Source organism: Microcebus murinus, chromosome 11, assembly GCF_040939455.1.
Source record: "Microcebus murinus isolate Inina chromosome 11, M.murinus_Inina_mat1.0, whole genome shotgun sequence".
NCBI lineage: Eukaryota > Metazoa > Chordata > Mammalia > Primates > Cheirogaleidae > Microcebus > Microcebus murinus.
Window position 1 is genome coordinate 102,877,565 of NC_134114.1, and position 24,611 is coordinate 102,902,175.

Sequence of the window (24,611 nt, forward strand, 5' to 3'; positions counted from 1 at the left end):
GGCCCAGCTGAAAGGGGTTGTCGGGGAGGGCGGCCCCTGCCTGGGGTCAAAGGGCGGGCGATCCGCGCGTGCGCAATCGGCGGCGGCGGGCGTTTGCGGGGGCGGCCACGAGCTGGGGGTGGGGGGCGGGTAGGGGAAGGAGGCCAGGCGAGGAGAGGAAGGGGGCTGGAAGGTCTCCACCTTGGCGAGTCCAGCCGTGGAGGCGCATCTTGTGTGAGTGTGAGTGAGTGAGTGTGAGTGTGTGTGTGTGTGTGTTTGTGTGTGTATAGAGAGACAGCCCCCCACCCCGGCCCACCGCTCCCTGCCCGCCCCGCCCCGCCCCGCCTGTCACCCCCGTCCCTCGGAGCCCGCCGGACCCGGCCGGTGAACTCAACAGGCCCGGCCCGGCGCGGGTCAGCGCCGGTGCGGGGCCTGGGGCGGGAGGAGGCGGCGGGGAAGTGCAGAGAGGCTCGGCTTCTTGAGCGGGGCAGGGGCGCCCTCCGCCGTCTAGGGCCACACCACCCTGAACGCGCCCGACCTCGTCTGGTCTGGGAAGCTAAGCAGGGTCGGGCCTGGTTAGTACTTGGATGGGAGACCGCCTGGGAATACCGGGTGCCGTCGGCTTCTTCTTTTTTTTTTTTTTGTTTTGCCTCCTGTTCTGTCCCCTCTCTGGGAGCGAGGCGGCGGCCCGGGGTGGGGGTCACCCCCACCCTCAGCGCCCGCCGCGGTGCCTGGCGCCCCAGCCCGCACCGTGGGGCCTCCTCTTGTCCCAAGCCGCGACACCGCCGTCACGCGGCAGCATGCGTGGCTTCTGGACTGTCAGGTCTCAGACCAAAGGTCTGCTCTGTGGGAACCGACACGCTGGAGGAAACCTTGAGAGTCTGAGAGGGGAGGGAGTTCCAGAAGAAGGCCAGGATGTCATTTGGAGGGAGTATGTGACCAGAACTCGTCCCGTTGCTTTTGGGGTTCTATGGGCTACACGTAGGAATCTTTGGTGGTGGCACCTGATGTTGGGGGATCCGGAGTCACACCCAGACCTGCTCCACAGGCCTCCTTTTACTTTTCTCTTCGGATTCATTATCTTTAAAAAGTGTCTCTTATCTCTATGATTGCATTTTCTTTTCTCTCTCTTTTCAAGCAGATGATGGGAGTCCAAGTATTAAGGTGACATGTCTTGCCCGTGCCCCCCTCCCCCCTGTGTTCTTATTCATTTACCTCTGATGTCGTTCCAGCGTATTGTGGGGGTACCAATGTTAGGGTCGGGTACGTTGCCCTCTCCCTGCCTCCCCCCTCGGGTCAGAGCCTCAAGTGCGCCCATCCCCCAGTCGGTGCGCACCCACCCCATTCCTAATGGAGGTGTATGCCCATCCCCTCCCCCCACCCGCCCGACACCCACCCGATGAAGGTGATTCCTCTGTGTCCACTTAGGTGTCCATCGGTTCGTACCCATTTGCTGGTGAGCGCGAGCACGTGGTGCTCGTGTGTCCATTCTTGGGCTACCTGGCTTACTGGAACGGGTTCCAGCTCTGGCCAGGAGAACCACGAGAGGTGCCCTCTCACCGCTGCTCCTCCTAGCTGAATAGCACTCCGTGGTGTCCACGCGCCACATTTCATTTACGCACTCGTGGGTCGATGGGCACTCGGGTCGCTTCCAGGTCTTTGCGATTGTGACTTGTGCCCTGACTCTAACCCTAACCCTTACCCAGCCCGTCTCCTCCTCGGCCCCTGCCTGACTGACTCCTTCCCGCCCGGCCTGTCACCGTCCTCTGCCCCTGCCTGACACGCTCCTCCCCGCCCGGGCCGTCACCGTCCTCGGCCCCTGCCTGACGGGGCTCCTCCGTCGCCTGGGCCTTCCAAGGGCTTGGTGTGGACGCTGGTTCCAGGACGCCCTCCCAGGAACCCGGTAGCAGGGCGGCCGCAGCGTCTCGCGCCACCCAACCGTCCGCCGGCCGGCGGCCGTCGCTAAGTGGCCTGCGGGGGACGTGCCCCCACTGTGGGGCGGGCGCCCAGCCTGGTGTCTTCTCTGAGGCCCCGTGGCTGCTTTCCCCCCCCCCCCCGCAAGGGGAGAGCCGCGGAGGTGGGGACCGCCTCCTCGTGGGGACGTACACCCAGCTCTCCACGTCGGATTCCGGGGCTCTCTGTCCTGCCAGAAGGCCCAGCTGGCCTGCGGGTCCTTAGAGTGGCAAAAACATCCGAAAACTGAGATTGAGGGTCCGGTGGTTGTCTGCACTTTTGTGCTGGGCACCCCAGGGAGGCCCGGGGGCTGGCTGGACAACGCGGTCTGCTGGGCAGGGGGGGGGGGGTTTGGAGGAGCAACTGATGCCCTTTGCACTTTGGGTAGCAAGTGTCTGAGGTGTCTCTGAGCCCTGCGCCATGTCGGGGGTGGGGGGTGGGAGGTCGGGGGGGGGGTGGAGGAGCAGGAGGAGGAGGAGGAGGAGGTGGGAAGGGCCGTGGCCTGCAGTCGTCTTCCCGGGGTGGCTTCTTCCACAGGCTGCTTGGCCTGGGCTCCCTGCACCTGGGCCTTTGGAGGACTGGCCCTGTGCTTGCCAACGCTTCCCCTGCAGGGACCCAGAGCTGGGAGGTTGCATCTCTCAGCCCTGGGTCGGGCAGAGCCCCAGCGGGCCATGCCCACAACCTCTCTCAGCACGGGTCCCCCAGAAGGCTCCTTTGGGACCAGGATTCTCTTGCGGGTGACTCTTTAAGGTCTGGCCCCTGGATGGAGGGGCACCAGGAGTAGAGGAGCAGGAAGGGGAAGGGGGTGGCCATGCGAGGGGACACTTTCAGGCCAAGTCCCAGCTTCAGCCTGATCCTCCTGGGAACCCCGGGGTGTACGTCACACCTCCTGGTTGTCCCGCTCTGAGACAAGGAGCCGGGCTTCGCATTCCCCCAGCAGCCAGTCGTGGGCTGAGGACACCTGGGGCGTTGGGAACTCCCTGGCTTCTCCTTGGCTTAACATCTGGAGCTGCTTGTGAATCGTGCCGCCACACACACCCGAGTGCAGGTGTCTTCTGCACAGACTGCGGGCCTCGCTCTTCTGAATGCCGCTAGCTCGCCACCCACCCACGGGTGAACCTGGTCAGGGTACTTTCTCTCGGGGGCAGACTCTGATCCTGGCGGGCTACCGGTGTTTCTGTTTGCTCGTTTCTTTCTTCCATTTCGAGAAAGGCTTCCTTACTGGGTGTGGAAATCTCCTATGCCTTTCCTCGCCTATTCTGTCAGCTTTCAAATTCTCTTTCAGTTGCCACCCTCACAGATGGATTAGGAAACTCTTTCCGGTGCACTCATTAGTGAAATGACCTCAATGAAGCTGGAATCCAATATCTAATCGCCGATTTTTAGCGAGTCCACACGCCAGGGTGGTCGGGGTCCAATGCAGCCCCGGCCAGGCCCAGGCCCCTTGGACTGGGCCACAGGAGGACGCAGAGGAGGGTCCCGGCCCCCCCCCCCCCCCCCCCCCGGTCGCGTTGCCGGCAGTTCTCCAAGGGCTTGGGCGTTTTCCAGAGGTAGGAGATGGAGGGGACTGATTTCTTCAGCGCCCCACAAACCACGCCACCCCACCCATGGGACACATCCCTAGAGAGAGAGAGAGACGCCCCATACACTCGCTCCCCTCCCCCATGCGCTGTGCCCCAGCCCGGGCCCGGGGGAATAGGCGGCAGCCCACCCACAGGGTGGGGGGCCCAGCTGAAAGGGGTTGTCGGGGAGGGCGGCCCCTGCCTGGGGTCAAAGGGCGGGCGATCCGCGCGTGCGCAATCGGCGGCGGCGGGCGGCGGCGGGGGCGGCCACGAGCTGGGGGTGGGGGGCGGGTAGGGGAAGGAGGCCAGGCGAGGAGAGGAAGGGGGCTGGAAGGTCTCCACCTTGGCGAGTCCAGCCGTGGAGGCGCATCTTGTGTGAGTGTGAGTGAGTGAGTGTGAGTGTGTGTGTGTGTGTGTTTGTGTGTGTATAGAGAGACAGCCCCCCACCCCGGCCCACCGCTCCCTGCCCGCCCCGCCCCGCCCCGCCTGTCACCCCCGTCCCTCGGAGCCCGCCGGACCCGGCCGGTGAACTCAACAGGCCCGGCCCGGCGCGGGTCAGCGCCGGTGCGGGGCCTGGGGCGGGAGGAGGCGGCGGGGAAGTGCAGAGAGGCTCGGCTTCTTGAGCGGGGCAGGGGCGCCCTCCGCCGTCTAGGGCCACACCACCCTGAACGCGCCCGACCTCGTCTGGTCTGGGAAGCTAAGCAGGGTCGGGCCTGGTTAGTACTTGGATGGGAGACCGCCTGGGAATACCGGGTGCCGTCGGCTTCTTCTTTTTTTTTTTTTTGTTTTGCCTCCTGTTCTGTCCCCTCTCTGGGAGCGAGGCGGCGGCCCGGGGTGGGGGTCACCCCCACCCTCAGCGCCCGCCGCGGTGCCTGGCGCCCCAGCCCGCACCGTGGGGCCTCCTCTTGTCCCAAGCCGCGACACCGCCGTCACGCGGCAGCATGCGTGGCTTCTGGACTGTCAGGTCTCAGACCAAAGGTCTGCTCTGTGGGAACCGACACGCTGGAGGAAACCTTGAGAGTCTGAGAGGGGAGGGAGTTCCAGAAGAAGGCCAGGATGTCATTTGGAGGGAGTATGTGACCAGAACTCGTCCCGTTGCTTTTGGGGTTCTATGGGCTACACGTAGGAATCTTTGGTGGTGGCACCTGATGTTGGGGGATCCGGAGTCACACCCAGACCTGCTCCACAGGCCTCCTTTTACTTTTCTCTTCGGATTCATTATTTTTAAAAAGTGTCTCTTATCTCTATGATTGCATTTTCTTTTCTCTCTCTTTTCAAGCAGATGATGGGAGTCCAAGTATTAAGGTGACATGTGTTGCCCGTGCCCCCCTCCCCCCTGTGTTCTTATTCATTTACCTCTGATGTCGTTCCAGCGTATTGTGGGGGTACCAATGTTAGGGTCGGGTACGTTGCCCTCTCCCTGCCTCCCCCCTCGGGTCAGAGCCTCAAGTGCGCCCATCCCCCAGTCGGTGCGCACCCACCCCATTCCTAATGGAGGTGTATGCCCATCCCCTCCCCCCACCCGCCCGACACCCACCCGATGAAGGTGATTCCTCTGTGTCCACTTGGGTGTCCGTCGGTTCGTACCCATTTGCTGGTGAGCGCGAGCACGTGGTGCTCGTGTGTCCATTCTTGGGCTACCTGGCTTACTGGAACGGGTTCCAGCTCTGGCCAGGAGAACCACGAGAGGTGCCCTCTCACCGCTGCTCCTCCTAGCTGAATAGCACTCCGTGGTGTCCACGCGCCACATTTCATTTACGCACTCGTGGGTCGATGGGCACTCGGGTCGCTTCCAGGTCTTTGCGATTGTGACTTGTGCCCTGACTCTAACCCTAACCCTTACCCAGCCCGTCTCCTCCTCGGCCCCTGCCTGACTGACTCCTTCCCGCCCGGCCTGTCACCTGTCACCGTCCTCTGCCCCTGCCTGACACGCTCCTCCCCGCCCGGGCCGTCACCGTCCTCGGCCCCTGCCTGACGGGGCTCCTCCGTCGCCTGGGCCTTCCAAGGGCTTGGTGTGGACGCTGGTTCCAGGACGCCCTCCCAGGAACCCGGTAGCAGGGCGGCCGCAGCGTCTCGCGCCACCCAACCGTCCGCCGGCCGGCGGCCGTCGCTAAGTGGCCTGCGGGGGACGTGCCCCCACTGTGGGGCGGGCGCCCAGCCTGGTGTCTTCTCTGAGGCCCCGTGGCTGCTTTCCCCCCCCCCCGCAAGGGGAGAGCCGCGGAGGTGGGGACCGCCTCCTCGTGGGGACGTACACCCAGCTCTCCACGTCGGATTCCGGGGCTCTCTGTCCTGCCAGAAGGCCCAGCTGGCCTGCGGGTCCTTAGAGTGGCAAAAACATCCGAAAACTGAGATTGAGGGTCCGGTGGTTGTCTGCACTTTTGTGCTGGGCACCCCAGGGAGGCCCGGGGGCTGGCTGGACAACGCGGTCTGCTGGGCAGGGGGGGGGGTTTGGAGGAGCAACTGATGCCCTTTGCACTTTGGGTAGCAAGTGTCTGAGGTGTCTCTGAGCCCTGCGCCATGTCGGGGGTGGGGGGTGGGAGGTCGGGGGGGGTGGAGGAGCAGGAGGAGGAGGAGGAGGAGGTGGGAAGGGCCGTGGCCTGCAGTCGTCTTCCCGGGGTGGCTTCTTCCACAGGCTGCTTGGCCTGGGCTCCCTGCACCTGGGCCTTTGGAGGACTGGCCCTGTGCTTGCCAACGCTTCCCCTGCAGGGACCCAGAGCTGGGAGGTTGCATCTCTCAGCCCTGGGTCGGGCAGAGCCCCAGCGGGCCATGCCCACAACCTCTCTCAGCACGGGTCCCCCAGAAGGCTCCTTTGGGACCAGGATTCTCTTGCGGGTGACTCTTTAAGGTCTGGCCCCTGGATGGAGGGGCACCAGGAGTAGAGGAGCAGGAAGGGGAAGGGGGTGGCCATGCGAGGGGACACTTTCAGGCCAAGTCCCAGCTTCAGCCTGATCCTCCTGGGAACCCCGGGGTGTACGTCACACCTCCTGGTTGTCCCGCTCTGAGACAAGGAGCCGGGCTTCGCATTCCCCCAGCAGCCAGTCGTGGGCTGAGGACACCTGGGGCGTTGGGAACTCCCTGGCTTCTCCTTGGCTTAACATCTGGAGCTGCTTGTGAATCGTGCCGCCACACACACCCGAGTGCAGGTGTCTTCTGCACAGACTGCGGGCCTCGCTCTTCTGAATGCCGCTAGCTCGCCACCCACCCACGGGTGAACCTGGTCAGGGTACTTTCTCTCGGGGGCAGACTCTGATCCTGGCGGGCTACCGGTGTTTCTGTTTGCTCGTTTCTTTCTTCCATTTCGGGAAAGGCTTCCTTACTGGGTGTGGAAATCTCCTATGCCTTTCCTCGCCTATTCTGTCAGCTTTCAAATTCTCTTTCAGTTGCCACCCTCACAGATGGATTAGGAAACTCTTTCCGGTGCACTCATTAGTGAAATGACCTCAATGAAGCTGGAATCCAATATCTAATCGCCGATTTTTAGCGAGTCCACACGCCAGGGTGGTCGGGGTCCAATGCAGCCCCGGCCAGGCCCAGGCCCCTTGGACTGGGCCACAGGAGGACGCAGAGGAGGGTCCCGGCCCCCCCCCCCCCCCCCGTCGCGTTGCCGGCAGTTCTCCAAGGGCTTGGGCGTTTTCCAGAGGTAGGAGATGGAGGGGACTGATTTCTTCAGCGCCCCACAAACCACGCCACCCCACCCATGGGACACATCCCTAGAGAGAGAGAGAGACGCCCCATACACTCGCTCCCCTCCCCCATGCGCTGTGCCCCAGCCCGGGCCCGGGGGAATAGGCGGCAGCCCACCCACAGGGTGGGGGGCCCAGCTGAAAGGGGTTGTCGGGGAGGGCGGCCCCTGCCTGGGGTCAAAGGGCGGGCGATCCGCGCGTGCGCAATCGGCGGCGGCGGGCGTTTGCGGGGGCGGCCACGAGCTGGGGGTGGGGGGCGGGTAGGGGAAGGAGGCCAGGCGAGGAGAGGAAGGGGGCTGGAAGGTCTCCACCTTGGCGAGTCCAGCCGTGGAGGCGCATCTTGTGTGAGTGTGAGTGAGTGAGTGTGAGTGTGTGTGTGTGTGTGTTTGTGTGTGTATAGAGAGACAGCCCCCCACCCCGGCCCACCGCTCCCTGCCCGCCCCGCCCCGCCCCGCCTGTCACCCCCGTCCCTCGGAGCCCGCCGGACCCGGCCGGTGAACTCAACAGGCCCGGCCCGGCGCGGGTCAGCGCCGGTGCGGGGCCTGGGGCGGGAGGAGGCGGCGGGGAAGTGCAGAGAGGCTCGGCTTCTTGAGCGGGGCAGGGGCGCCCTCCGCCGTCTAGGGCCACACCACCCTGAACGCGCCCGACCTCGTCTGGTCTGGGAAGCTAAGCAGGGTCGGGCCTGGTTAGTACTTGGATGGGAGACCGCCTGGGAATACCGGGTGCCGTCGGCTTCTTCTTTTTTTTTTTTTTGTTTTGCCTCCTGTTCTGTCCCCTCTCTGGGAGCGAGGCGGCGGCCCGGGGTGGGGGTCACCCCCACCCTCAGCGCCCGCCGCGGTGCCTGGCGCCCCAGCCCGCACCGTGGGGCCTCCTCTTGTCCCAAGCCGCGACACCGCCGTCACGCGGCAGCATGCGTGGCTTCTGGACTGTCAGGTCTCAGACCAAAGGTCTGCTCTGTGGGAACCGACACGCTGGAGGAAACCTTGAGAGTCTGAGAGGGGAGGGAGTTCCAGAAGAAGGCCAGGATGTCATTTGGAGGGAGTATGTGACCAGAACTCGTCCCGTTGCTTTTGGGGTTCTATGGGCTACACGTAGGAATCTTTGGTGGTGGCACCTGATGTTGGGGGATCCGGAGTCACACCCAGACCTGCTCCACAGGCCTCCTTTTACTTTTCTCTTCGGATTCATTATCTTTAAAAAGTGTCTCTTATCTCTATGATTGCATTTTCTTTTCTCTCTCTTTTCAAGCAGATGATGGGAGTCCAAGTATTAAGGTGACATGTGTTGCCCGTGCCCCCCTCCCCCCTGTGTTCTTATTCATTTACCTCTGATGTCGTTCCAGCGTATTGTGGGGGTACCAATGTTAGGGTCGGGTACGTTGCCCTCTCCCTGCCTCCCCCCTCGGGTCAGAGCCTCAAGTGCGCCCATCCCCCAGTCGGTGCGCACCCACCCCATTCCTAATGGAGGTGTATGCCCATCCCCTCCCCCCACCCGCCCGACACCCACCCGATGAAGGTGATTCCTCTGTGTCCACTTAGGTGTCCATCGGTTCGTACCCATTTGCTGGTGAGCGCGAGCACGTGGTGCTCGTGTGTCCATTCTTGGGCTACCTGGCTTACTGGAACGGGTTCCAGCTCTGGCCAGGAGAACCACGAGAGGTGCCCTCTCACCGCTGCTCCTCCTAGCTGAATAGCACTCCGTGGTGTCCACGCGCCACATTTCATTTACGCACTCGTGGGTCGATGGGCACTCGGGTCGCTTCCAGGTCTTTGCGATTGTGACTTGTGCCCTGACTCTAACCCTAACCCTTACCCAGCCCGTCTCCTCCTCGGCCCCTGCCTGACTGACTCCTTCCCGCCCGGCCTGTCACCGTCCTCTGCCCCTGCCTGACACGCTCCTCCCCGCCCGGGCCGTCACCGTCCTCGGCCCCTGCCTGACGGGGCTCCTCCGTCGCCTGGGCCTTCCAAGGGCTTGGTGTGGACGCTGGTTCCAGGACGCCCTCCCAGGAACCCGGTAGCAGGGCGGCCGCAGCGTCTCGCGCCACCCAACCGTCCGCCGGCCGGCGGCCGTCGCTAAGTGGCCTGCGGGGGACGTGCCCCCACTGTGGGGCGGGCGCCCAGCCTGGTGTCTTCTCTGAGGCCCCGTGGCTGCTTTCCCCCCCCCCCCGCAAGGGGAGAGCCGCGGAGGTGGGGACCGCCTCCTCGTGGGGACGTACACCCAGCTCTCCACGTCGGATTCCGGGGCTCTCTGTCCTGCCAGAAGGCCCAGCTGGCCTGCGGGTCCTTAGAGTGGCAAAAACATCCGAAAACTGAGATTGAGGGTCCGGTGGTTGTCTGCACTTTTGTGCTGGGCACCCCAGGGAGGCCCGGGGGCTGGCTGGACAACGCGGTCTGCTGGGCAGGGGGGGGGGGGTTTGGAGGAGCAACTGATGCCCTTTGCACTTTGGGTAGCAAGTGTCTGAGGTGTCTCTGAGCCCTGCGCCATGTCGGGGGTGGGGGGTGGGAGGTCGGGGGGGGGGTGGAGGAGCAGGAGGAGGAGGAGGAGGAGGTGGGAAGGGCCGTGGCCTGCAGTCGTCTTCCCGGGGTGGCTTCTTCCACAGGCTGCTTGGCCTGGGCTCCCTGCACCTGGGCCTTTGGAGGACTGGCCCTGTGCTTGCCAACGCTTCCCCTGCAGGGACCCAGAGCTGGGAGGTTGCATCTCTCAGCCCTGGGTCGGGCAGAGCCCCAGCGGGCCATGCCCACAACCTCTCTCAGCACGGGTCCCCCAGAAGGCTCCTTTGGGACCAGGATTCTCTTGCGGGTGACTCTTTAAGGTCTGGCCCCTGGATGGAGGGGCACCAGGAGTAGAGGAGCAGGAAGGGGAAGGGGGTGGCCATGCGAGGGGACACTTTCAGGCCAAGTCCCAGCTTCAGCCTGATCCTCCTGGGAACCCCGGGGTGTACGTCACACCTCCTGGTTGTCCCGCTCTGAGACAAGGAGCCGGGCTTCGCATTCCCCCAGCAGCCAGTCGTGGGCTGAGGACACCTGGGGCGTTGGGAACTCCCTGGCTTCTCCTTGGCTTAACATCTGGAGCTGCTTGTGAATCGTGCCGCCACACACACCCGAGTGCAGGTGTCTTCTGCACAGACTGCGGGCCTCGCTCTTCTGAATGCCGCTAGCTCGCCACCCACCCACGGGTGAACCTGGTCAGGGTACTTTCTCTCGGGGGCAGACTCTGATCCTGGCGGGCTACCGGTGTTTCTGTTTGCTCGTTTCTTTCTTCCATTTCGAGAAAGGCTTCCTTACTGGGTGTGGAAATCTCCTATGCCTTTCCTCGCCTATTCTGTCAGCTTTCAAATTCTCTTTCAGTTGCCACCCTCACAGATGGATTAGGAAACTCTTTCCGGTGCACTCATTAGTGAAATGACCTCAATGAAGCTGGAATCCAATATCTAATCGCCGATTTTTAGCGAGTCCACACGCCAGGGTGGTCGGGGTCCAATGCAGCCCCGGCCAGGCCCAGGCCCCTTGGACTGGGCCACAGGAGGACGCAGAGGAGGGTCCCGGCCCCCCCCCCCCCCCCCCCGGTCGCGTTGCCGGCAGTTCTCCAAGGGCTTGGGCGTTTTCCAGAGGTAGGAGATGGAGGGGACTGATTTCTTCAGCGCCCCACAAACCACGCCACCCCACCCATGGGACACATCCCTAGAGAGAGAGAGAGACGCCCCATACACTCGCTCCCCTCCCCCATGCGCTGTGCCCCAGCCCGGGCCCGGGGGAATAGGCGGCAGCCCACCCACAGGGTGGGGGGCCCAGCTGAAAGGGGTTGTCGGGGAGGGCGGCCCCTGCCTGGGGTCAAAGGGCGGGCGATCCGCGCGTGCGCAATCGGCGGCGGCGGGCGGCGGCGGGGGCGGCCACGAGCTGGGGGTGGGGGGCGGGTAGGGGAAGGAGGCCAGGCGAGGAGAGGAAGGGGGCTGGAAGGTCTCCACCTTGGCGAGTCCAGCCGTGGAGGCGCATCTTGTGTGAGTGTGAGTGAGTGAGTGTGAGTGTGTGTGTGTGTGTGTTTGTGTGTGTATAGAGAGACAGCCCCCCACCCCGGCCCACCGCTCCCTGCCCGCCCCGCCCCGCCCCGCCTGTCACCCCCGTCCCTCGGAGCCCGCCGGACCCGGCCGGTGAACTCAACAGGCCCGGCCCGGCGCGGGTCAGCGCCGGTGCGGGGCCTGGGGCGGGAGGAGGCGGCGGGGAAGTGCAGAGAGGCTCGGCTTCTTGAGCGGGGCAGGGGCGCCCTCCGCCGTCTAGGGCCACACCACCCTGAACGCGCCCGACCTCGTCTGGTCTGGGAAGCTAAGCAGGGTCGGGCCTGGTTAGTACTTGGATGGGAGACCGCCTGGGAATACCGGGTGCCGTCGGCTTCTTCTTTTTTTTTTTTTTGTTTTGCCTCCTGTTCTGTCCCCTCTCTGGGAGCGAGGCGGCGGCCCGGGGTGGGGGTCACCCCCACCCTCAGCGCCCGCCGCGGTGCCTGGCGCCCCAGCCCGCACCGTGGGGCCTCCTCTTGTCCCAAGCCGCGACACCGCCGTCACGCGGCAGCATGCGTGGCTTCTGGACTGTCAGGTCTCAGACCAAAGGTCTGCTCTGTGGGAACCGACACGCTGGAGGAAACCTTGAGAGTCTGAGAGGGGAGGGAGTTCCAGAAGAAGGCCAGGATGTCATTTGGAGGGAGTATGTGACCAGAACTCGTCCCGTTGCTTTTGGGGTTCTATGGGCTACACGTAGGAATCTTTGGTGGTGGCACCTGATGTTGGGGGATCCGGAGTCACACCCAGACCTGCTCCACAGGCCTCCTTTTACTTTTCTCTTCGGATTCATTATCTTTAAAAAGTGTCTCTTATCTCTATGATTGCATTTTCTTTTCTCTCTCTTTTCAAGCAGATGATGGGAGTCCAAGTATTAAGGTGACATGTGTTGCCCGTGCCCCCCTCCCCCCTGTGTTCTTATTCATTTACCTCTGATGTCGTTCCAGCGTATTGTGGGGGTACCAATGTTAGGGTCGGGTACGTTGCCCTCTCCCTGCCTCCCCCCTCGGGTCAGAGCCTCAAGTGCGCCCATCCCCCAGTCGGTGCGCACCCACCCCATTCCTAATGGAGGTGTATGCCCATCCCCTCCCCCCACCCGCCCGACACCCACCCGATGAAGGTGATTCCTCTGTGTCCACTTGGGTGTCCGTCGGTTCGTACCCATTTGCTGGTGAGCGCGAGCACGTGGTGCTCGTGTGTGCATTCTTGGGCTACCTGGCTTACTGGAACGGGTTCCAGCTCTGGCCAGGAGAACCACGAGAGGTGCCCTCTCACCGCTGCTCCTCCTAGCTGAATAGCACTCCGTGGTGTCCACGCGCCCACATTTCATTTACGCACTCGTGGGTCTTGGCACCTCGGGTCGCTTCCAGGTCTTTGCGATTGTGACTTGTGCCCTGACTCTAACCCTAACCCTTACCCAGCCCGTCTCCTCCTCGGCCCCTGCCTGACTGACTCCTTCCCGCCCGGCCTGTCACCTGTCACCGTCCTCTGCCCCTGCCTGACACGCTCCTCCCCGCCCGGGCCGTCACCGTCCTCGGCCCCTGCCTGACGGGGCTCCTCCGTCGCCTGGGCCTTCCAAGGGCTTGGTGTGGACGCTGGTTCCAGGACGCCCTCCCAGGAACCCGGTAGCAGGGCGGCCGCAGCGTCTCGCGCCACCCAACCGTCCGCCGGCCGGCGGCCGTCGCTAAGTGGCCTGCGGGGGACGTGCCCCCACTGTGGGGCGGGCGCCCAGCCTGGTGTCTTCTCTGAGGCCCCGTGGCTGCTTTCCCCCCCCCCCCGCAAGGGGAGAGCCGCGGAGGTGGGGACCGCCTCCTCGTGGGGACGTACACCCAGCTCTCCACGTCGGATTCCGGGGCTCTCTGTCCTGCCAGAAGGCCCAGCTGGCCTGCGGGTCCTTAGAGTGGCAAAAACATCCGAAAACTGAGATTGAGGGTCCGGTGGTTGTCTGCACTTTTGTGCTGGGCACCCCAGGGAGGCCCGGGGGCTGGCTGGACAACGCGGTCTGCTGGGCAGGGGGGGGGGGGTTTGGAGGAGCAACTGATGCCCTTTGCACTTTGGGTAGCAAGTGTCTGAGGTGTCTCTGAGCCCTGCGCCATGTCGGGGGTGGGGGGTGGGAGGTCGGGGGGGTGGAGGAGCAGGAGGAGGAGGAGGAGGAGGTGGGAAGGGCCGTGGCCTGCAGTCGTCTTCCCGGGGTGGCTTCTTCCACAGGCTGCTTGGCCTGGGCTCCCTGCACCTGGGCCTTTGGAGGACTGGCCCTGTGCTTGCCAACGCTTCCCCTGCAGGGACCCAGAGCTGGGAGGTTGCATCTCTCAGCCCTGGGTCGGGCAGAGCCCCAGCGGGCCATGCCCACAACCTCTCTCAGCACGGGTCCCCCAGAAGGCTCCTTTGGGACCAGGATTCTCTTGCGGGTGACTCTTTAAGGTCTGGCCCCTGGATGGAGGGGCACCAGGAGTAGAGGAGCAGGAAGGGGAAGGGGGTGGCCATGCGAGGGGACACTTTCAGGCCAAGTCCCAGCTTCAGCCTGATCCTCCTGGGAACCCCGGGGTGTACGTCACACCTCCTGGTTGTCCCGCTCTGAGACAAGGAGCCGGGCTTCGCATTCCCCCAGCAGCCAGTCGTGGGCTGAGGACACCTGGGGCGTTGGGAACTCCCTGGCTTCTCCTTGGCTTAACATCTGGAGCTGCTTGTGAATCGTGCCGCCACACACACCCGAGTGCAGGTGTCTTCTGCACAGACTGCGGGCCTCGCTCTTCTGAATGCCGCTAGCTCGCCACCCACCCACGGGTGAACCTGGTCAGGGTACTTTCTCTCGGGGGCAGACTCTGATCCTGGCGGGCTACCGGTGTTTCTGTTTGCTCGTTTCTTTCTTCCATTTCGGGAAAGGCTTCCTTACTGGGTGTGGAAATCTCCTATGCCTTTCCTCGCCTATTCTGTCAGCTTTCAAATTCTCTTTCAGTTGCCACCCTCACAGATGGATTAGGAAACTCTTTCCGGTGCACTCATTAGTGAAATGACCTCAATGAAGCTGGAATCCAATATCTAATCGCCGATTTTTAGCGAGTCCACACGCCAGGGTGGTCGGGGTCCAATGCAGCCCCGGCCAGGCCCAGGCCCCTTGGACTGGGCCACAGGAGGACGCAGAGGAGGGTCCCGGCCCCGGCCCCCCCCCCCCCCCCCCCCCGGTCGCGTTGCCGGCAGTTCTCCAAGGGCTTGGGCGTTTTCCAGAGGTAGGAGATGGAGGGGACTGATTTCTTCAGCGCCCCACAAACCACGCCACCCCACCCATGGGACACATCCCTAGAGAGAGAGAGAGACGCCCCATACACTCGCTCCCCTCCCCCATGCGCTGTGCCCCAGCCCGGGCCCGGGGGAATAGGCGGCAGCCCACCCACAGGGTGGGGGGCCCAGCTGAAAGGGGTTGTCGGGGAGGGCGGCCCCTGCCTGGGGTCAAAGGGCGGGCGATCCGCGCGTGCGCAATCGGCGGCGGCGGGCGGCGGCGGGGGCGGCCACGAGCTGGGGGTGGGGGGCGGGTAGGGGAAGGAGGCCAGGCGAGGAGAGGAAGGGGGCTGGAAGGTCTCCACCTTGGCGAGTCCCAGCCGTGGAGGCGCATCTTGTGTGAGTGTGAGTGAGTGAGTGTGAGTGTGTGTGTGTGTGTGTTTGTGTGTGTATAGAGAGACAGCCCCCCACCCCGGCCCACCGCTCCCTGCCCGCCCCGCCCCGCCCCGCCTGTCACCCCCGTCCCTCGGAGCCCGCCGGACCCGGCCGGTGAACTCAACAGGCCCGGCCCGGCGCGGGTCAGCGCCGGTGCGGGGCCTGGGGCGGGAGGAGGCGGCGGGGAAGTGCAGAGAGGCTCGGCTTCTTGAGCGGGGCAGGGGCGCCCTCCGCCGTCTAGGGCCACACCACCCTGAACGCGCCCGACCTCGTCTGGTCTGGGAAGCTAAGCAGGGTCGGGCCTGGTTAGTACTTGGATGGGAGACCGCCTGGGAATACCGGGTGCCGTCGGCTTCTTCTTTTTTTTTTTTTTGTTTTGCCTCCTGTTCTGTCCCCTCTCTGGGAGCGAGGCGGCGGCCCGGGGTGGGGGTCACCCCCACCCTCAGCGCCCGCCGCGGTGCCTGGCGCCCCAGCCCGCACCGTGGGGCCTCCTCTTGTCCCAAGCCGCGACACCGCCGTCACGCGGCAGCATGCGTGGCTTCTGGACTGTCAGGTCTCAGACCAAAGGTCTGCTCTGTGGGAACCGACACGCTGGAGGAAACCTTGAGAGTCTGAGAGGGGAGGGAGTTCCAGAAGAAGGCCAGGATGTCATTTGGAGGGAGTATGTGACCAGAACTCGTCCCGTTGCTTTTGGGGTTCTATGGGCTACACGTAGGAATCTTTGGTGGTGGCACCTGATGTTGGGGGATCCGGAGTCACACCCAGACCTGCTCCACAGGCCTCCTTTTACTTTTCTCTTCGGATTCATTATCTTTAAAAAGTGTCTCTTATCTCTATGATTGCATTTTCTTTTCTCTCTCTTTTCAAGCAGATGATGGGAGTCCAAGTATTAAGGTGACATGTGTTGCCCGTGCCCCCCTCCCCCCTGTGTTCTTATTCATTTACCTCTGATGTCGTTCCAGCGTATTGTGGGGGTACCAATGTTAGGGTCGGGTACGTTGCCCTCTCCCTGCCTCCCCCCTCGGGTCAGAGCCTCAAGTGCGCCCATCCCCCAGTCGGTGCGCACCCACCCCATTCCTAATGGAGGTGTATGCCCATCCCCTCCCCCCACCCGCCCGACACCCACCCGATGAAGGTGATTCCTCTGTGTCCACTTGGGTGTCCGTCGGTTCGTACCCATTTGCTGGTGAGCGCGAGCACGTGGTGCTCGTGTGTGCATTCTTGGGCTACCTGGCTTACTGGAACGGGTTCCAGCTCTGGCCAGGAGAACCACGAGAGGTGCCCTCTCACCGCTGCTCCTCCTAGCTGAATAGCACTCCGTGGTGTCCACGCGCCACATTTCATTTACGCACTCGTGGGTCGATGGGCACTCGGGTCGCTTCCAGGTCTTTGCGATTGTGACTTGTGCCCTGACTCTAACCCTAACCCTTACCCAGCCCGTCTCCTCCTCGGCCCCTGCCTGACTGACTCCTTCCCGCCCGGCCTGTCACCTGTCACCGTCCTCTGCCCCTGCCTGACACGCTCCTCCCCGCCCGGGCCGTCACCGTCCTCGGCCCCTGCCTGACGGGGCTCCTCCGTCGCCTGGGCCTTCCAAGGGCTTGGTGTGGACGCTGGTTCCAGGACGCCCTCCCAGGAACCCGGTAGCAGGGCGGCCGCAGCGTCTCGCGCCACCCAACCGTCCGCCGGCCGGCGGCCGTCGCTAAGTGGCCTGCGGGGGACGTGCCCCCACTGTGGGGCGGGCGCCCAGCCTGGTGTCTTCTCTGAGGCCCCGTGGCTGCTTTCCCCCCCCCCCGCAAGGGGAGAGCCGCGGAGGTGGGGACCGCCTCCTCGTGGGGACGTACACCCAGCTCTCCACGTCGGATTCCGGGGCTCTCTGTCCTGCCAGAAGGCCCAGCTGGCCTGCGGGTCCTTAGAGTGGCAAAAACATCCGAAAACTGAGATTGAGGGTCCGGTGGTTGTCTGCACTTTTGTGCTGGGCACCCCAGGGAGGCCCGGGGGCTGGCTGGACAACGCGGTCTGCTGGGCAGGGGGGGGGGGGTTTGGAGGAGCAACTGATGCCCTTTGCACTTTGGGTAGCAAGTGTCTGAGGTGTCTCTGAGCCCTGCGCCATGTCGGGGGTGGGGGGTGGGAGGTCGGGGGGGGGGTGGAGGAGCAGGAGGAGGAGGAGGAGGAGGTGGGAAGGGCCGTGGCCTGCAGTCGTCTTCCCGGGGTGGCTTCTTCCACAGGCTGCTTGGCCTGGGCTCCCTGCACCTGGGCCTTTGGAGGACTGGCCCTGTGCTTGCCAACGCTTCCCCTGCAGGGACCCAGAGCTGGGAGGTTGCATCTCTCAGCCCTGGGTCGGGCAGAGCCCCAGCGGGCCATGCCCACAACCTCTCTCAGCACGGGTCCCCCAGAAGGCTCCTTTGGGACCAGGATTCTCTTGCGGGTGACTCTTTAAGGTCTGGCCCCTGGATGGAGGGGCACCAGGAGTAGAGGAGCAGGAAGGGGAAGGGGGTGGCCATGCGAGGGGACACTTTCAGGCCAAGTCCCAGCTTCAGCCTGATCCTCCTGGGAACCCCGGGGTGTACGTCACACCTCCTGGTTGTCCCGCTCTGAGACAAGGAGCCGGGCTTCGCATTCCCCCAGCAGCCAGTCGTGGGCTGAGGACACCTGGGGCGTTGGGAACTCCCTGGCTTCTCCTTGGCTTAACATCTGGAGCTGCTTGTGAATCGTGCCGCCACACACACCCGAGTGCAGGTGTCTTCTGCACAGACTGCGGGCCTCGCTCTTCTGAATGCCGCTAGCTCGCCACCCACCCACGGGTGAACCTGGTCAGGGTACTTTCTCTCGGGGGCAGACTCTGATCCTGGCGGGCTACCGGTGTTTCTGTTTGCTCGTTTCTTTCTTCCATTTCGAGAAAGGCTTCCTTACTGGGTGTGGAAATCTCCTATGCCTTTCCTCGCCTATTCTGTCAGCTTTCAAATTCTCTTTCAGTTGCCACCCTCACAGATGGATTAGGAAACTCTTTCCGGTGCACTCATTAGTGAAATGACCTCAATGAAGCTGGAATCCAATATCTAATCGCCGATTTTTAGCGAGTCCACACGCCAGGGTGGTCGGGGTCCAATGCAGCCCCGGCCAGGCCCAGGCCCCTTGGACTGGGCCACAGGAGGACGCAGAGGAGGGTCCCGGCCCCCCCCCCCCCCCCCGGTCGCGTTGCCGGCAGTTCTCCAAGGGCTTGGGCGTTTTCCAGAGGTAGGAGATGGAGGGGACTGATTTCTTCAGCGCCCCACAAACCACGCCACCCCACCCATGGGACACATCCCTAGAGAGAGAGAGAGACGCCCCATACACTCGCTCCCCTCCCCCATGCGCTGTGCCCCAGCCCGGGCCCGGGGGAATAGGCGGCAGCCCACCCACAGGGTGGGGGGCCCAGCTGAAAGGGGTTGTCGGGGAGGGCGGCCCCTGCCTGGGGTCAAAGGGCGGGCGATCCGCGCGTGCGCAATCGGCGGCGGCGGGCGGCGGCGGGGGCGGCCACGAGCTGGGGGTGGGGGGCGGGTAGGGGAAGGAGGCCAGGCGAGGAGAGGAAGGGGGCTGGAAGGTCTCCACCTTGGCGAGTCCAGCCGTGGAGGCGCATCTTGTGTGAGTGTGAGTGAGTGAGTGTGAGTGTGTGTGTGTGTGTGTTTGTGTGTGTATAGAGAGACAGCCCCCCACCCCGGCCCACCGCTCCCTGCCCGCCCCGCCCCGCCCCGCCTGTCACCCCCGTCCCTCGGAGCCCGCCGGACCCGGCCGGTGAACTCAACAGGCCCGGCCCGGCGCGGGTCAGCGCCGGTGCGGGGCCTGGGGCGGGAGGAGGCGGCGGGGAAGTGCAGAGAGGCTCGGCTTCTTGAGCGGGGCAGGGGCGCCCTCCGCCGTCTAGGGCCACACCACCCTGAACGCGCCCGACCTCGTCTGGTCTGGGAAGCTAAGCAGGGTCGGGCCTGGTTAGTACTTGGATGGGAGACCGCCTGGGAATACCGGGTGCCGTCGGCTTCTTCTTTTTTTTTTTTTTGTTTTGCCTCCTGTTCTGTCCCCTCTCTGGGAGCGAGGCGGCGGCCCGGGGTGGGGGTCACCCCCACCCTCAGCGCCCGCCGCGGTGCCTGGCGCCCCAGCCCGCACCGTGGGGCCTCCTCTTGTCCCAAGCCGCGACACCGCCGTCACGCGGCAGCATGCGTGGCTTCTGGACTGTCAGGTCTCAGACCAAAGGTCTGCTCTGTGGGAACCGACACGCTGGAGGAAACCTTGAGAGTCTGAGAGGGGAGGGAGTTCCAGAAGAAGGCCAGGATGTCATTTGGAGGGAGTATGTGACCAGAACTCGTCCCGTTGCTTTTGGGGTTCTATGGGCTACACGTAGGAATCTTTGGTGGTGGCACCTGATGTTGGGGGATCCGGAGTCACACCCAGACCTGCTCCACAGGCCTCCTTTTACTTTTCTCTTCGGATTCATTATCTTTAAAAAGTGTCTCTTATCTCTATGATTGCATTTTCTTTTCTCTCTCTTTTCAAGCAGATGATGGGAGTCCAAGTATTAAGGTGACATGTGTTGCCCGTGCCCCCCTCCCCCCTGTGTTCTTATTCATTTACCTCTGATGTCGTTCCAGCGTATTGTGGGGGTACCAATGTTAGGGTCGGGTACGTTGCCCTCTCCCTGCCTCCCCCCTCGGGTCAGAGCCTCAAGTGCGCCCATCCCCCAGTCGGTGCGCACCCACCCCATTCCTAATGGAGGTGTATGCCCATCCCCTCCCCCCACCCGCCCGACACCCACCCGATGAAGGTGATTCCTCTGTGTCCACTTGGGTGTCCGTCGGTTCGTACCCATTTGCTGGTGAGCGCGAGCACGTGGTGCTCGTGTGTGCATTCTTGGGCTACCTGGCTTACTGGAACGGGTTCCAGCTCTGGCCAGGAGAACCACGAGAGGTGCCCTCTCACCGCTGCTCCTCCTAGCTGAATAGCACTCCGTGGTGTCCACGCGCCACATTTCATTTACGCACTCGTGGGTCGATGGGCACTCGGCACTCGGGTCGCTTCCAGGTCTTTGCGATTGTGACTTGTGCCCTGACTCTAACCCTAACCCTTACCCAGCCCGTCTCCTCCTCGGCCCCTGCCTGACTGACTCCTTCCCGCCCGGCCTGTCACCGTCCTCTGCCCCTGCCTGACACGCTCCTCCCCGCCCGGGCCGTCACCGTCCTCGGCCCCTGCCTGACGGGGCTCCTCCGTCGCCTGGGCCTTCCAAGGGCTTGGTGTGGACGCTGGTTCCAGGACGCCCTCCCAGGAACCCGGTAGCAGGGCGGCCGCAGCGTCTCGCGCCACCCAACCGTCCGCCGGCCGGCGGCCGTCGCTAAGTGGCCTGCGGGGGACGTGCCCCCACTGTGGGGCGGGCGCCCAGCCTGGTGTCTTCTCTGAGGCCCCGTGGCTGCTTTCCCCCCCCCCCCGCAAGGGGAGAGCCGCGGAGGTGGGGACCGCCTCCTCGTGGGGACGTACACCCAGCTCTCCACGTCGGATTCCGGGGCTCTCTGTCCTGCCAGAAGGCCCAGCTGGCCTGCGGGTCCTTAGAGTGGCAAAAACATCCGAAAACTGAGATTGAGGGTCCGGTGGTTGTCTGCACTTTTGTGCTGGGCACCCCAGGGAGGCCCGGGGGCTGGCTGGACAACGCGGTCTGCTGGGCAGGGGGGGGGGGTTTGGAGGAGCAACTGATGCCCTTTGCACTTTGGGTAGCAAGTGTCTGAGGTGTCTCTGAGCCCTGCGCCATGTCGGGGGTGGGGGGTGGGAGGTCGGGGGGGTGGAGGAGCAGGAGGAGGAGGAGGAGGAGGTGGGAAGGGCCGTGGCCTGCAGTCGTCTTCCCGGGGTGGCTTCTTCCACAGGCTGCTTGGCCTGGGCTCCCTGCACCTGGGCCTTTGGAGGACTGGCCCTGTGCTTGCCAACGCTTCCCCTGCAGGGACCCAGAGCTGGGAGGTTGCATCTCTCAGCCCTGGGTCGGGCAGAGCCCCAGCGGGCCATGCCCACAACCTCTCTCAGCACGGGTCCCCCAGAAGGCTCCTTTGGGACCAGGATTCTCTTGCGGGTGACTCTTTAAGGTCTGGCCCCTGGATGGAGGGGCACCAGGAGTAGAGGAGCAGGAAGGGGAAGGGGGTGGCCATGCGAGGGGACACTTTCAGGCCAAGTCCCAGCTTCAGCCTGATCCTCCTGGGAACCCCGGGGTGTACGTCACACCTCCTGGTTGTCCCGCTCTGAGACAAGGAGCCGGGCTTCGCATTCCCCCAGCAGCCAGTCGTGGGCTGAGGACACCTGGGGCGTTGGGAACTCCCTGGCTTCTCCTTGGCTTAACATCTGGAGCTGCTTGTGAATCGTGCCGCCACACACACCCGAGTGCAGGTGTCTTCTGCACAGACTGCGGGCCTCGCTCTTCTGAATGCCGCTAGCTCGCCACCCACCCACGGGTGAACCTGGTCAGGGTACTTTCTCTCGGGGGCAGACTCTGATCCTGGCGGGCTACCGGTGTTTCTGTTTGCTCGTTTCTTTCTTCCATTTCGGGAAAGGCTTCCTTACTGGGTGTGGAAATCTCCTATGCCTTTCCTCGCCTATTCTGTCAGCTTTCAAATTCTCTTTCAGTTGCCACCCTCACAGATGGATTAGGAAACTCTTTCCGGTGCACTCATTAGTGAAATGACCTCAATGAAGCTGGAATCCAATATCTAATCGCCGATTTTTAGCGAGTCCACACGCCAGGGTGGTCGGGGTCCAATGCAGCCCCGGCCAGGCCCAGGCCCCTTGGACTGGGCCACAGGAGGACGCAGAGGAGGGTCCCGGCCCCCCCCCCCCCCCCCCGGTCGCGTTGCCGGCAGTTCTCCAAGGGCTTGGGCGTTTTCCAGAGGTAGGAGATGGAGGGGACTGATTTCTTCAGCGCCCCACAAACCACGCCACCCCACCCATGGGACACATCCCTAGAGAGAGAGAGAGACGCCCCATACACTCGCTCCCCTCCCCCATGCGCTGTGCCCCAGCCCGGGCCCGGGCCCGGGGGAATAGGCGGCAGCCCACCCACAGGGTGGGGGGCCCAGCTGAAAGGGGTTGTCGGGGAGGGCGGCCCCTGCCTGGGGTCAAAGGGCGGGCGATCCGCGCGTGCGCAATCGGCGGCGGCGGGCGTTTGCGGGGGCGGCCACGAGCTGGGGGTGGGGGGCGGGTAGGGGAAGGAGGCCAGGCGAGGAGAGGAAGGGGGCTGGAAGGTCTCCACCTTGGCGAGTCCAGCCGTGGAGGCGCATCTTGTGTGAGTGTGAGTGAGTGAGTGTGAGTGTGTGTGTGTGTGTGTTTGTGTGTGTATAGAGAGACAGCCCCCCACCCCGGCCCACCGCTCCCTGCCCGCCCCGCCCCGCCCCGCCTGTCACCCCCGTCCCTCGGAGCCCGCCGGACCCGGCCGGTGAACTCAACAGGCCCGGCCCGGCGCGGGTCAGCGCCGGTGCGGGGCCTGGGGCGGGAGGAGGCGGCGGGGAAGTGCAGAGAGGCTCGGCTTCTTGAGCGGGGCAGGGGCGCCCTCCGCCGTCTAGGGCCACACCACCCTGAACGCGCCCGACCTCGTCTGGTCTGGGAAGCTAAGCAGGGTCGGGCCTGGTTAGTACTTGGATGGGAGACCGCCTGGGAATACCGGGTGCCGTCGGCTTCTTCTTTTTTTTTTTTTTTGTTTTGCCTCCTGTTCTGTCCCCTCTCTGGGAGCGAGGCGGCGGCCCGGGGTGGGGGTCACCCCCACCCTCAGCGCCCGCCGCGGTGCCTGGCGCCCCAGCCCGCACCGTGGGGCCTCCTCTTGTCCCAAGCCGCGACACCGCCGTCACGCGGCAGCATGCGTGGCTTCTGGACTGTCAGGTCTCAGACCAAAGGTCTGCTCTGTGGGAACCGACACGCTGGAGGAAACCTTGAGAGTCTGAGAGGGGAGGGAGTTCCAGAAGAAGGCCAGGATGTCATTTGGAGGGAGTATGTGACCAGAACTCGTCCCGTTGCTTTTGGGGTTCTATGGGCTACACGTAGGAATCTTTGGTGGTGGCACCTGATGTTGGGGGATCCGGAGTCACACCCAGACCTGCTCCACAGGCCTCCTTTTACTTTTCTCTTCGGATTCATTATCTTTAAAAAGTGTCTCTTATCTCTATGATTGCATTTTCTTTTCTCTCTCTTTTCAAGCAGATGATGGGAGTCCAAGTATTAAGGTGACATGTGTTGCCCGTGCCCCCCTCCCCCCTGTGTTCTTATTCATTTACCTCTGATGTCGTTCCAGCGTATTGTGGGGGTACCAATGTTAGGGTCGGGTACGTTGCCCTCTCCCTGCCTCCCCCCTCGGGTCAGAGCCTCAAGTGCGCCCATCCCCCAGTCGGTGCGCACCCACCCCATTCCTAATGGAGGTGTATGCCCATCCCCTCCCCCCACCCGCCCGACACCCACCCGATGAAGGTGATTCCTCTGTGTCCACTTAGGTGTCCATCGGTTCGTACCCATTTGCTGGTGAGCGCGAGCACGTGGTGCTCGTGTGTCCATTCTTGGGCTACCTGGCTTACTGGAACGGGTTCCAGCTCTGGCCAGGAGAACCACGAGAGGTGCCCTCTCACCGCTGCTCCTCCTAGCTGAATAGCACTCCGTGGTGTCCACGCGCCACATTTCATTTACGCACTCGTGGGTCGATGGGCACTCGGGTCGCTTCCAGGTCTTTGCGATTGTGACTTGTGCCCTGACTCTAACCCTAACCCTTACCCAGCCCGTCTCCTCCTCGGCCCCTGCCTGACTGACTCCTTCCCGCCCGGCCTGTCACCGTCCTCTGCCCCTGCCTGACACGCTCCTCCCCGCCCGGGCCGTCACCGTCCTCGGCCCCTGCCTGACGGGGCTCCTCCGTCGCCTGGGCCTTCCAAGGGCTTGGTGTGGACGCTGGTTCCAGGACGCCCTCCCAGGAACCCGGTAGCAGGGCGGCCGCAGCGTCTCGCGCCACCCAACCGTCCGCCGGCCGGCGGCCGTCGCTAAGTGGCCTGCGGGGGACGTGCCCCCACTGTGGGGCGGGCGCCCAGCCTGGTGTCTTCTCTGAGGCCCCGTGGCTGCTTTCCCCCCCCCCCCGCAAGGGGAGAGCCGCGGAGGTGGGGACCGCCTCCTCGTGGGGACGTACACCCAGCTCTCCACGTCGGATTCCGGGGCTCTCTGTCCTGCCAGAAGGCCCAGCTGGCCTGCGGGTCCTTAGAGTGGCAAAAACATCCGAAAACTGAGATTGAGGGTCCGGTGGTTGTCTGCACTTTTGTGCTGGGCACCCCAGGGAGGCCCGGGGGCTGGCTGGACAACGCGGTCTGCTGGGCAGGGGGGGGGGGTTTGGAGGAGCAACTGATGCCCTTTGCACTTTGGGTAGCAAGTGTCTGAGGTGTCTCTGAGCCCTGCGCCATGTCGGGGGTGGGGGGTGGGAGGTCGGGGGGGTGGAGGAGCAGGAGGAGGAGGAGGAGGAGGTGGGAAGGGCCGTGGCCTGCAGTCGTCTTCCCGGGGTGGCTTCTTCCACAGGCTGCTTGGCCTGGGCTCCCTGCACCTGGGCCTTTGGAGGACTGGCCCTGTGCTTGCCAACGCTTCCCCTGCAGGGACCCAGAGCTGGGAGGTTGCATCTCTCAGCCCTGGGTCGGGCAGAGCCCCAGCGGGCCATGCCCACAACCTCTCTCAGCACGGGTCCCCCAGAAGGCTCCTTTGGGACCAGGATTCTCTTGCGGG

At 64.1% G+C, this 24,611-nt stretch overlaps 7 non-coding genes across 7 annotated transcripts; all 7 read left to right on the forward strand.

The window, feature by feature from the left end:
- Nucleotides 1–484: 484 nt before the first annotated feature.
- On the forward strand, nucleotides 485–603 carry LOC142873934 (5S ribosomal RNA). The gene has a single exon (XR_012921906.1). It is a non-coding gene; the product is annotated as a 5S ribosomal RNA (ribosomal RNA).
- Nucleotides 604–4,140: 3,537 nt separating this feature from the next.
- On the forward strand, nucleotides 4,141–4,259 carry LOC142873935 (5S ribosomal RNA). The gene has a single exon (XR_012921907.1). It is a non-coding gene; the product is annotated as a 5S ribosomal RNA (ribosomal RNA).
- Nucleotides 4,260–7,792: 3,533 nt separating this feature from the next.
- Nucleotides 7,793–7,911, forward strand: LOC142873937 (5S ribosomal RNA). Its single transcript, XR_012921909.1, has one exon. It is a non-coding gene; the product is annotated as a 5S ribosomal RNA (ribosomal RNA).
- A 3,534-nt stretch (nucleotides 7,912–11,445) lies between these two features.
- Nucleotides 11,446–11,564, forward strand: LOC142873938 (5S ribosomal RNA). Its single transcript, XR_012921910.1, has one exon. It is a non-coding gene; the product is annotated as a 5S ribosomal RNA (ribosomal RNA).
- Nucleotides 11,565–15,111: 3,547 nt separating this feature from the next.
- LOC142873939 (5S ribosomal RNA) lies at nucleotides 15,112–15,230 on the forward strand. The gene has a single exon (XR_012921911.1). It is a non-coding gene; the product is annotated as a 5S ribosomal RNA (ribosomal RNA).
- A 3,538-nt stretch (nucleotides 15,231–18,768) lies between these two features.
- Nucleotides 18,769–18,887, forward strand: LOC142873940 (5S ribosomal RNA). The gene has a single exon (XR_012921912.1). It is a non-coding gene; the product is annotated as a 5S ribosomal RNA (ribosomal RNA).
- Nucleotides 18,888–22,429: 3,542 nt separating this feature from the next.
- On the forward strand, nucleotides 22,430–22,548 carry LOC142873941 (5S ribosomal RNA). Its single transcript, XR_012921913.1, has one exon. It is a non-coding gene; the product is annotated as a 5S ribosomal RNA (ribosomal RNA).
- The last annotated feature ends 2,063 nt before the right edge of the window (nucleotides 22,549–24,611 follow it).